General features: G+C 60.0%; 1 protein-coding gene across 4 annotated transcripts in view; it reads right to left on the reverse strand.

The window, feature by feature from the left end:
- ZNF536 (zinc finger protein 536) overlaps nt 1-12,457 on the reverse strand; it is a 329,458-nt gene that overhangs the window by 216,402 nt on the left and 100,599 nt on the right. The gene's annotated exons all lie outside the window — the stretch shown is intronic.

Below are 12,457 nucleotides of genomic sequence, written 5' to 3' on the forward strand. Positions count from 1 at the left end.
AAAAAATAAAAATCCACATTTCTGACTTCCCTCAAAAAGTCCAAAGGTCTGGGGACACAAGGCCCTGGTGGCCCTGGCCTGTGGCATCGGAGGCGGGGGAGGCGCAGTGGGGAGGTGCCTCTCCAAAGGAAAGCCGGAGGATGGGCCTCAGGGTCCAGGCCTTGCCCACCAGGCTCCACCCCTCTGCATGTAGCTGCTGGGCCAGTTCTGCACCACGCAAGTGCCTCTTCACGGAGGGTCCCGAAGCACCTCCCTGCCCGGCCACCCCGAGAAATCCTTGGGGTGCAGAAGGAACAGGAGGACCCGAGATGGTTCCCTTGAGTTGCTTCAAGTTTCAGCCAGGAGACCAGGCGTGAAGCTCGGACCACGGGAGGCAGCCGGGAGAAGATGGGGGTCTTTAACCACCAGGGGCTCTCAGGGCTGCTGGTCTGGGGAGAGCAGGTGACCTCGGTGGGACGGGTGGGAGGGAGGTGGTGAGTGAGACCAGTAAAACCGGGGACTCCACAGGTTGTCACTCCCCGAGACCAGTGGGGCCGGGAGCCACCGGTGGCCAGAGCCATGGCCATGTCCTAGACCCTCACCACTCAGCCTACAGCCGGGCAGCCTCCTGGGCTCTTCCCTCGGCTCCACCCCAGACCCTCTGAATCCAGCATGCACTGAAGGCACTGACCCACCCACGGAACAGAGAGCTGAAGGGCCCACTCCAGCCTCCCCGCCCCCTCCCCACCCCGGCCCTGAGCTTTGCCACGTCAGGTATGCAGGTTTGAACTACAGAGGAGCCCCACGGGGAAGGTGCGTCCCCAGCCGGCCCATCCACCTGGGGGACGCTCTTTCAGACCATCCATAAATACGACTTCAGTTCTCAGATGATATTTAATTAGCATTAAACTCTTTTATTTCATGTAAGTTAGAGCCTCGCCTGAGACACTTCATTTGGAAAGTAACCTGGCACTCAAGATTAAAATGAAATATCAGCATGTCAGCAGAGCCTCACCGCAGCGCGCTCCCCAGCCTGCGGGGACACGCAGCCCCGCTGCCAGCCCCCACCGCAGGGACCAGGAAGGGGCGGCTCGGACCTTCTCACACGGGAAGGGCTGCACCCCAGGAAGCAAGAATGGGAAAGACTTTGCTCGTCAAAGCTGGAGGCACCTTTCCATCCTTCTATCCAGATGTTTTCTTCTGCATCTTGAAACCATCAGCCCGGCCCTGCTGCCGGGCCCCCACACGGGCCGTGCCTGCCGTCCAGGGCCGCCCCGTACTCACAGACCTCGCTCTCAGGTCGTCTCCTCAGAGGGTGCTCCCTGACCCCCGTGTGGCCAGGCCGGGTCTCTCGCTCTGCTGTCCCTGTGCTAACGCTCTGCGCGGGGTATCTCCCTACAGAGAGTTTTCTGCCGCCTCCTCTGTCTGTCTGTCTGTCTGTCTGTTTGCTGCCTCTTCCTCCTCCTCCTCCCACGAGACTGCCGGACGCCTCAGGCAGGGACGTGGTCTGTTTTGATCTCTGACACATCCGCAGGGTCTGAAACGGCCCTGTCTCGTCCAGGGGGACGAAAGGAAGGAGAAAGGGCGGGGGAGCATGCACGATGGACGTGTGCGCACAGGGGTGATAGGTGCGAGCACCTGTGCATCCATATGTGCGAGGCAGATACGCACATGCATACCGAGATGGCACGTACACAGGTACATAGGTATAGGTAGGTAGGCAGGTAGCTGGACGACAAATGAGGATAGCTAGATACATACCTAGGTACAGATAGATAGTACATGATAGATAATGGGTGGATGGACAGATGGACAGACTGGCAGACAGCTGGCTCCAGAGACCAGGCGCTGTGGCCGATGCAGAGGAGCACGGTGCCCACTCTTGGTGGGCGTGGCCTCAGGGAGCAGGCCCAGCAGCCGCTGGGAGCACTGTCGGATGCAACCAGAGCATCGCGAGATGAGGAGACTGCGTGGACTCGGAGGGGGTTCAGGGGGGACGCTGCCGTGGGCGGGGGCAGGCGGAGGAGGGGCTGCTTCAGTCCCAGCTTTATGCGCAGCCTGAGCTTGGTCCACAGGACCTGGCCGCACGCAGACTTTCCAAACAGGTCGTGCGGCGACCCCCAGAGGCCTGCGTGTGGCCCCCACAGACACTGGACGATTTTAGCCAGCTCAGAAAAGCTCCTTTCAGAAAAATGAAGGCTTCTATTATAATCGTAGTATTTCATATACAAATATACAGGGTGGCCCTGGCTGGTGTGGCTCAGTGGATTGAGCGCCGGCCTGTGAACCAAAGGATCGCCGGTTCCATTCCCAGTCAGGGCACATGCCTGGGTTTCGGGCCAGGTCCCCAGTAGGGGGTGCATGAGAGGCAGCCACACATTGATGCTTCTCTCCCTCTCTTTCTCCCTCCCTCCCCCTCTCTCTGGAAATGAATAAATAAAAGCTTTAAAAAATAAAAATTAAAAACTAATACTAAAAAATAAAAATACACAGCATGGGGCAAAAGTCGCCTACACTTGTCAGTGTACGAAACACAGAGTTTGTTCTTGTACGACCCTTTACTCCTCGTTGTGTTGCTTCCCATCCGACCCACTGGAACCCTACCTTTGCCCCGCCCTGTGTATAACCAACACATCGAACCAGAGATTTCTTAGATCTGATTACTTAAGACAAAGCTAAATATAATCTTTAATTAAAGATGTATGCCCTCTTCAAAAATATTATGTCTACAAGCAGGAGTATGATACAAAATCAAAATGGAGGCTTAGTGCTGGGGGTCATTCCCAGGAAAACCTGTGCCCTCCCCCCAGGCCTGCAGGGCCTCAAGCCCAGGACTTCTGGCCTGTGGGACCCAGGCCCAGCTCGACTGCCAGAGGCACCCGCAGGCTCCACAGCCCTTCCCTGGATCAGAGGGAGCAGTGAGGACGGGACTGAGCCCACCGGGTCCTCCCTGGCAGGCGGCCGAGCTCTGCCATGGCCGCAAGGACACCCGGAAAGCTCCAAAGGACAGACCCATGGGCTGGGCCTGCCTGCCAGGGTGGTCACAAAGCTCCAGCAGGTCCCTCCCCTTTTAAAAGAGAGGAAGAGGTGGGAGGGAGAAAGAAGGGAAGAAGGAAGGGACCAGAGGAGAGAAAAAAAAAAGGCAGAAACGGGGAAGAAAAAGAAGGAGAGAGACAGAGAGGGGAGCAGAGAGAGGCAGGGAGGCCAAAGACCCAAGTGGGCTGAAGCCCTTATCAGGAAGAAAAATTTCTAATGCATGGACTCTGTTTATACCCTGGATAAACAAGATAATTAAGTGTCCGTTTCGTAAGTTGTGCCTTGACTTCAAGATCACCAGCGGCCACGAATGTTTGGGTTTCGCACGAGCGTGCTGGAGAGCCTCGGCCGCGCCCTCTGACCAGGAAGCTGGCGTGGCCGCTCGCACTGGGATCGAGGCACAGAGCGGAGAGTTGAGCAAACTGGCGTCTTGCTCTCGGAATGGAAGTGTAAGCAGAAGAACTGATGAATCTGCTAACTGTTCCATTGTTCTGGCCCGCTCTCGGCCTTGGCACGCACCCCTGGCGGGGCCCAAAGTGCATCTTTTGTACACGTTTGAAAGGAAAAATGTGTGTGACCCCGACGAACACGAGCGTGGGTTTTCTTCTGTTTAAAGAGCGATCTCCTTTATTACTTTTTAAAGGCCAACTTGTTGTGTGCAGTTGGTGGCCCCGGCCTGACGGGGGGGTAGGGGGGGCACCTGTCTGTGAGCGAGCACCGTAGGCGGCAGGACTGTCTGGACACCCCAAAGTAGCCTGTCACGGCTTCCCCTCGCTGTTCCTGAGTCTCTCTGAGCCCTGAACGAGAGAAGGCCAACGGCCGGGGGTACGGCGCAGCTGACAGGTGCTCTTTCGCCCTTTCCACGTTCTCTTCCCATGCAGCGTCAGATTCTGCAGATGGCCTTCCGGACACTGCTCCTTGTCTGTGTCCCAATCGGTCACAGAACCCAGACTTGGCATCCTCAGGCCCTGCCACACCTCCACCCCCACCTACTTACGTCCTGAGTTCCAACAGCACGCAGCTCTGTGCGTCCGCAGTTTTTCCAGGGTCCCCCTTCTGCCCGATCAGCCACCTCCACAGCCTCACCACACACACACCCACCCCCATCACCACCTGCAAATGCATCTGGAAAATTCCTGCCTTCTGCAGGCACCTCCTGTCTTGCCTTCTCCTTGCCTGCATTTATGGGAATCTCCCGTCCCCGGGTCCGGCCCCAGTGCCGGCCAGCGCCCCACGAAGCTCTTCCTGAGCTGCCAGACGCGCCCGACGTTTGCCCTGGACTACAGGGACTACACGGAGCCGAGCACAGGGCACAGGCAGGACAGTCACCAGCGCCTCCGTCATCGGTCAGCGTGGCTCTCACTCTGCTCCGTTCACCAGCCTCCCCTCAGGGCCGCGGGCACGCTCTGGGCTCAAACCGAGGGCGACACCGGTCTCGTTTTCTCTGTGACAGCTCCCAGCACAGGCACCCCCATGCACAGGACGGCAGCAGACAGTCCCCACAGGCACACCCTGGCGGCCTGGGGTCCGTGAACTCTCGGGGTCAAGTCCTAACCGGCTGGCCCGCTCCCCACGCTCGTGCAGCGCCCACTCCATGGGGGGTCGGGATAGTGTGGGGGAGGGGGGTGACACAGGGGCTCCCCCACCTCACGGGGTAAGAGGGGGACTCTGGGGCACAAATCCAGATCCAGGTCTTCAGCCAATTTCCACCCCCAGTTTCTCTCTGATGCTACAAGAGCCAACAACAGCCCCACAGCCCATTTTCAGGGGAGTGAAAGCATAATTTGGCCTCGATGGAGGTTAAACCTCAAATACAGAACCTTCTTCAAAGCCCATTTTGAGCGCCCTGCTGGAGGCGGGAAGGCACGGGGGCCCTGGCCTGCCCCTGCGTCCTTCTTCCCGCTGGGCCGTCCACCCAATGCCACTGAGCTGGAGCCCAGGGTGGGTCGCCGGCCATCGGAGTCACCCGTATGGCCCAGCAACAGCTGGCCGTTTCTTTCATATGTGTGTGTGCACATGCATGTAAATGTACACGTGTGTACACATACCCATGTGCATGCACAAACACACAAGCACACCAGGCGAGGCCTGGACTCCCCCCACACTGAGGATGTACAGGGAGAGCAGGCTGCCCTCCTGTCCCTCCTGGCCCGTCACCCCGCCTGTGGACACTGTCTGCGCCAACGACAGAGGCATGGCCCTTGGGCACGCAGACCTTGACCTTCTGTGGGACCAGTCTGGTGTGCGATCTCCCATTTCTGGTTTTGGTCGCAGGCCTCCAACAAAGGCGGGGCGGCCAACCACACCAGCAGCGCCGCAAAGCCTTTCACCCCTTTTCCAGAGAAGAGAGGGGAGCGTGACAGGGTGCTAGGGCCCCCAGGAAGGGAAAACATCTTCCATCTAGAGTAGCTGCTTCCTCAGTTTCCCCACAGTGCCCAGAGGACACGGGGAGCAGGCAGTCCCAGGAGGGACGGCCTTGGAGAAGGAAGGAGCTGTCACAGTGCAGCTGGTACAAGACAGGGCCACCCAAGACACTGGGGTCCTCAGGCCCGGCGGGGGGCAGCGGAATAGCAGGGATGCCGCGAGCCAGGTGGCCCGTGGACGAGGGAGCCAGCCGAGTCCTGCCCCTGCCTGGCAGGCCCTGGCAGCCGCCTTTGCCGGGGGTTCTCATCTCCTCTGTTCCCTGGGTACCTGTCTGGTCCTTGGCCTGGCACCCTCTGCCCCGGGGGTCTCTGGACCACGGAGCCTGGGAGTGATGCTCACAGGGAGACTAGCCCTGGGGACAACGGGGAATCGATGTTTTAACCGAGACCCCTCTCACGGCACTTCTGCAGCCACCACAACACACTGCGTGGGACAGACAGACCGACCGCCACGGGCGGCTGTGGCAGCTGGGAGGCGCCCTGGGTTCATAGGCCTCTGTTTTTACTTTGTGGTGTCTGTTTGCCAAGCTGACCTCATGCGCGGCCTCGCAGCTCTCGACCTCTGGAGGGCTGAGAGGGACACAGGGGCCTTTGTCTCATGGCAAACAAAGGCCAAGTCATGGCGGAGTGGCCCCAAAGTGGCACGGATACCCGCCCGCCCATGAGGACCCTGCCCCGCAGACTCAGAGGGAAGGGGCAGGGGAAACGGGTGTCCGGCCTCCACCGGCTGCACTCCTGCCTCCCACTCTTTGGAAGGCCCCCTCGGCGCAGCCCACCCCTAGCCCAGGGGTGCTGGCACTCCTCTGTGCCCCCAGCTCGCACGAAGAAAAGCAGCCCCGGAGAGGAAGATCAAATCCATGGTCTGAACCGCATTGAGGCTGGTCGCCTAGGCTTCGCCAGGCCTCTCCCCTGACTTCCCCGTTCCAGAGGGAGACCCCCAAAGGTCTGTCCATGACAACCTGGTCACATAGCAGGGCATACTTTCAGTCACTCCGGAAACTAATCAAGTGCCATTAAAAGGACGAATGTGAAACAAAGCTTTGTTTCCAGGGACAGTCGGATGGATGGAAGGAAGACAGAGAGAGGGGGGAAGGAAGGAAGGAAGGAAGGAAGGAAGGAAGGAAGGAAGGAAGGAAGGAAGGAAGGAAGGAAGGAAGGAAGGAAAGGAAGGAAGGAAAGGAAGGAAAGGAAGGAAGGAAGGAAGGGAAAGGAGGGAGGAGAGAAGGCTTGAAGGAAGGGAGGGAAAGAGGGGGAGAGAAAGGAAGGAAGGAAGGAAGGAAGGAAGGATGGAAGGAAGGAAGGAGGGAAGGAAGGGAAAGGAGGGAGGAGAGAAGGTTGGAAGGAAGGGAGGGAAAGAGGGGGAGAGAAAGGAAGGAAGGAAGGAAGGAAGGAAGGAAGGGGAAGGAAGAAGGTGAAAGAGAGAACAGAAGGAAGGAAGAAAAAGAAAGAAAGAATGGAAGGAAGGAAGAAAGAAAGAGAGAGACAGAGAGAAAGGAGAAAAGCAAAGCCGGCAGCAGCAGCCGCCTCCACGCTGGGGGCGACAGGCAGCACCCAGCCCGGGGCGGGCCGCTGCGGCTGCGGCTGCGGCTGCGGCTGGGCGGCAAGAAGGGTTAAATTTATGTTCCATTACAAGTCCCCTTTTTTTGGTTTCATCTTCTCAGTAAAACACATAACTTAAAATGAAATCAAATATTAAAAATGACAGCCTCTATAAGTGCTGTGAGTAACTCCAGGTCACGGAGGGAGGGAAGAGCCGGCGAGTTGTCAGGCACTATCTGTCAGAGTGAATTAGAAACAATCAACAGAGACTGAAAGGGAAGGTGATTGTTATTAAGCGGCGGGGCTGTGAGCAGGCTGCCCAGATGTGGCCGTGCATATAAAGGACAGGAAGCAGCAGTTTAATTCAGGAAGCCCTGGCGAACAGGGCAGTGGCGGGGAGAAAAGTCCTTTGTCGCTAATAAGCTGGAAGTTACTTTGATAACAGCAGGGTGAGACTGAAGAATAAAACACATTTCTTCCTCACCACACACCATTAATATCACAGAAATGTGGTCGGAAGGGACGCCGGGCACAGGCAGGAGGAGCCACCATCCGCCCCGCTGCCGCGGATGCCGACCCTGAGGCCCCTCCTGCCCGGGCCGGGCTCGGTCCGACCACTTCGGCCCCTCGGTAGCCCTGCAGAAATGTCACAGGACCAAAGAGAGTGACAAGAGTGTTTCATGATGTCCCGTTTCCGTGGCCGGCGGGGAAGGTGCGAGCTGGTAAACAGCCTTGACATAATGAAGTCCGTGGATGCAGCCACGAGAAACAATTTTCTATGCAGACGAGGCCCGGTTTCCTACGAAATTACTTATGCAGGCGTTCCGCAATTATCCTGTGATACTTTCAGGCAACAGTCTGACAGCGTTGTGCAAACAATAAAGGAATTACGGAAATAAAAACAAATAATGTTACACACGCAGAAAGTCCACGCGGCGTACGGACGGGAGGGAAGGAGGGGCCCGCTGGCCCCGCCCCGCCCCAGCACCTGACTGCAGCCCCCGTCTGGGGGACAGCTGGCCCACCTGCTGCCGATCACCCAGGGAGCCGAAGGCAGAGGCCACCTCGAGGGAAGGAGCAGAGTCACGGGACCAGGAAGGGCCAGGCGATAGGTGGCCCAGACGCCTTGCCATTTCCTGTCTCAGCCCAGGTGGCCTTTGGCCTCAGAGGAGGCAGGACCTTCCCCCAAGCAGCCCTGCAACTGGCACAGGAAGGGCTGGGCCTGTCACCAAGTCCTGGACGCCAGGAATCAGACCCGTCCATCACCATGTCCCCAGCTGGACTTGGGCAGGTGTCTGTAGCTCAGGTGTTGGGGAGACACAGGACGATGGGGTGCAGAGGCCCGCAAAGGTGTATCCATGGGATGCCCACCTGCCCACCCACCTGCGGGGGCCCTGGAGCAGACCCAGCAGGAAGCGGTGAAGGAAACGTGTGTCCAGAAGTCGGGGCTTCCCTCCTGTGCAGCCAGGCCCTGGCCCTGGCCTCCCTGCCGAAGGGATCGAAGGGTGAGGACACAGGGCCAGCCACCGGCCCGTGTGTGTTCCCAAGGCACCTCCCTCCTTCTGGAGCCAGGCTGCTGGGGCGGCTCGGGCGCGTGTCCCTGTGTGTCTCGGGGGTGTGGGACCCTGTGCTCCGTGCAGAGTGCAGAGTCACCCACAGCAGGTTGCAGCTCTGTCCCGTCCCCAGACGCACCGCATTTGCAGGAGGAGTGTTTAAAACTTAAATTAGTTGCCAGCCCTAGAAGGGAGGAAAAACCAAGAGAACTAGATTTTTTTTTACTTCTCTTAAAAACTGTGACTGCTAGGGAAAACTCTGTCCCCCACCCCACGTGGCTGCAGCTTGGTGAGCTCTCCCTGGCTGCTCCGCTCATGGCCAGCTTCCCACACTTGCCACCTGGACCCTGAGTGTGGGTCCGGGACACTGCCCAAGGGGACAAGGCCTGCCCAGGACACAGCACGGGCCGGGCCAGCACCTCTCCAGTGGCCCCAGACCTCTCTGGGCTGTGCTGCCTTCACAACCAGTCATTCTTTCCAAAATCTGCCAGATTTGTAGCCCTAAAGGGGACCCATCAGAACACCTAAGGGACAGGTGTCAGGAACTCCCAGCCAGGGTCCTGGCCGCCCTGAGTCCCGGCCGTGGCTGGGCCTCGGGCTCTTCCGTTCCCACATTCCAGGGACCGTGGAGCACGATGCAGACTTGGTGTGGGTTGGGTTACTTAAACCACCGTGTCACCAATTGTGACGGTCACAAACGACAGAGGGGCCTGCCGGCCAGTCCGTCCATGAGTGACTGCCGAATCTCACTGCAAGCCAAGGGCTGCCCCCGGCTCAGGGGGCTGCTGGGAAGGGGAGACACCGGCCTGGCCCCCAGCCGTCCCCGTGCAGCACTGCCTCAGGGGCGGCCTGTTCTGTTCAGGGGAAACGGGGCTGGACACAAATGGAGCTGGGCCCAGCTCTGGCTCGGCCAGTGACCGGGTGTGTGACCGCGGGCCAGCCCCTCGACCTCTTTGGGCCTGTCTCTTCACCTATCAAGTAAGGGTGGCTCTGCTCACCCTCCCCATGAGGTTCACGGGTCAGTGAGTGAGCGGGAATGTGTGCACAGGGAGCCCAGCTCCACAACAGCACCAGGGGCCCGGGAGAAGCACGCCCTGCACATTACTGGCAGCCCAGAACAGCGCTGATGGAGTGAGCGTGACTGGGTCTGGAGTTCACAGCTCCCTGTAGTGAATGGGGGGCACCTGCACCCTATGACAGTCCCCCGATCAACGGGGGCCCCAGGCCCCTCCTACCTGCAGCTCCGACCAGACCCACAGCTGGGGTCTCGGGCTGCAGAGGGGGTGCACGCCGGGTCCTCAGGAGTGGCCTTGGGGCACTGTCCTGTGCCCACAGAGCCGGAGACCCCCAGCTTTAGACCAGTCACCAGGACGCCCCACAGGCCACAGCACGCACCCCACCAGGAGCCAGTTCAAGCCACACGCAGAGTTCCGGCGCCTAGCAGCACCCCCACACCTAGGAGGGTGGGTTTCTCAAGACGCATTTTTCCCCTCTGGATAAAAGCAACACAAATGTGGAAGAAACCACGTTCCACGGCCCACAAGGCCACGGCGGACCCAGGACCCCGGGCTCAGAGCTCCAACGCCGAGGACCAGCAGCCCGTCCCCACCCCAGGCCCTTTGCACTTGCTGCCCCCTCCCCAGCCCTCCACTGGCTGTCTCCTCCACACCCTCCAGACCTGTCCCTGCCCCTGGGCCTTCCTCAGGGGTCACCCCTGTCCCACCACCCTGCACCACCTTCTATTTGGTAGCCTATTTCCCTCGTTCCTGCCCTGCAGTGGAAGCTCCCCAGAGACACGGACCTAGTCTGTCCCAGGCTGCTCCCTGGCCAGGGGACCCGGCTCCAAAACCTGGGGCCTGGCCATCACCCAGCCGTGTGACCCGAGGGGCCACGGAAACTTCTCCGACCTCAGTCTCCTCCCCTGGAAAATGGGACGAGTGGCAGCTTCTGCTCGCTGGAGCCTGGAGAGGAGGCACCGAGGTCGCCCCCAGGACCTGAGGCCAGGCGCCCCCTCCCGCCGCCTCCAGCTCACACCGCTCTGAGGACACTTGTCCCTAGGGCACAGTGAGGGTCCTGGCCTTGGCTCCTGCTCCTGCCTCAGGGGACCTCACGGGGTCCTCCAGCCCTGAGCCCGAGGCTTCCTGGTGATGGTCCAGGTGATGCACAGTCCCACACAAACACGCAGGGCTTGTCACTGAATCACACAGAATTCACGATTGTCCCCTCCACCTCGGTGTGCCCCCAGAGCCCCCATGGAGCATTTAACTGTGGCAATTACACACGCATCTGCCCTGGGCGACGGGAGCCACTCTGTCCATCAGGTGGAGGAGAGAAGACCCGGCGGGCTCTGAGACCCACCCCCAGGTGCCACAGGCCAGCACAGGTCCTTCCGATGGAGTGGGGACGGCCACGCCTGGCGGCCCTGCTCGGGCCCCTGAGTCCTCTGGATTCCACGCTGTGGCGGGACATTCAGTCAGGGCCCAACGCATGTGACACTCCATGCCGGCGGGTGCTTAGGCCCTGTGACGGTGCTTCGGGGCAGCCATCTGCTCGTCCCGAAACCACACAGGTGTAGCATCGTCCACAGGACTTTGAAAGGTGAAGCGGCTGAGAGCAAGGGTCCCGAGGTCCAGGAATGCCCAGCGGCTCCTCTCATCACAGCCTCAGGGGCCGGGGACCCGGGTGCGGGGCTGGTGGGGCTGGCGGGGCCGTGAGAGTGCCTATAGGCTGTCCCCGTCTCTGAGACCTGTCCCCTTTCTGGGACTCCAGGGCACAGACCTTGCTCTGGAACCTGACCTTCCAATCCTACTATAGCTCCCTTGGCCCCAAACCACAGCGAGATACACATTCTCTGAGCAGGAAGGTCTCCCTGCCTTCCCATGGCCGACCCCAGGGGCACCTTCGTTCCTTGTCATCTACGCAGCCATTTACTCCCCACCGCGCAGGCCTCACGGAGGAGAAGCTGGCGAGGCCAGTGCCCGGGCATTCTAGAGGCTCCGCCCCTCGCACAGGACACTCTCAGTCACTCCTGCTCCGCCCCTCAGACTCACCCCCAGTCACACATGTGCTTGTCTTCCTTGCCCATCCAACGTGGGTCGAGGGGACATGGCAGCTCCCCGGCCAGGCCTCCCCTCCCCACGCAGGAGGCACGGAGCCCAGACCCCTCCAGGGCAAGCCAGCCGGTGCCAGCTTGGATGCCAGCCTCGCCCCTCGCCCCGCCTGCGGCCGTGGGTGCCAACGCTGAGCCCGTGGGTGCCAACGCTGAGCCCGGCCTTCCCAAAGCGGGAGCGTCCACGCGGCAGAATCCTCACCGCCAGTGTAGCAGCTACACATTGTAAGACTCCTCACTCCCCCATCTGTGTTTTGCCTCCCAAGAGGGAAAATATTCTTCGCAGACATTCCCGTATCTGCCAGGCAAATTCTAACCCTTACTGGCAACCGCACACTCTTGTTTTCCCAAGCAAACAGCTCCGGAACCAAAAAGTGTTTTGCCTGCGAGATGCTGGGGAGGGAACTAGCCAACAGCTCCTCCTGGAAGCCTCCACCGGGAGCCTGCAGGCGGCCTGGGCCCCACGAGGCCCACGCAGCTCAGGGCCACCTCACTCCTCTCCGCGAGGCGGGTACACCCGCCACGAAAACCACCGCAGTGTGAAATCGACACTTTCTGACTCAAACAACAGGGTGACGAAGGGAAACACCCCGCCTTTGCGCTACAGACGTTTTCTCCCACGAGAGTCCGCAAGTCAGCGGCTCCGCGGCGCCCGGGCCCTCGTGGTCCCTTGGATGGTTTTTCCTGCCTTTTTCCTCGCCCTTCCTACTGGAGCCCTGCACCGGGGCCATTGCTAATAAACCAGATCGGAGGACACCTGCGGAAGCCTAATTGATAGGGTCCTTTATCGACTGGCCTTGATGCCCGTCCGAGGCCCT

This window comes from Desmodus rotundus, chromosome 12 (genome assembly GCF_022682495.2).
Source record: "Desmodus rotundus isolate HL8 chromosome 12, HLdesRot8A.1, whole genome shotgun sequence".
NCBI lineage: Eukaryota > Metazoa > Chordata > Mammalia > Chiroptera > Phyllostomidae > Desmodus > Desmodus rotundus.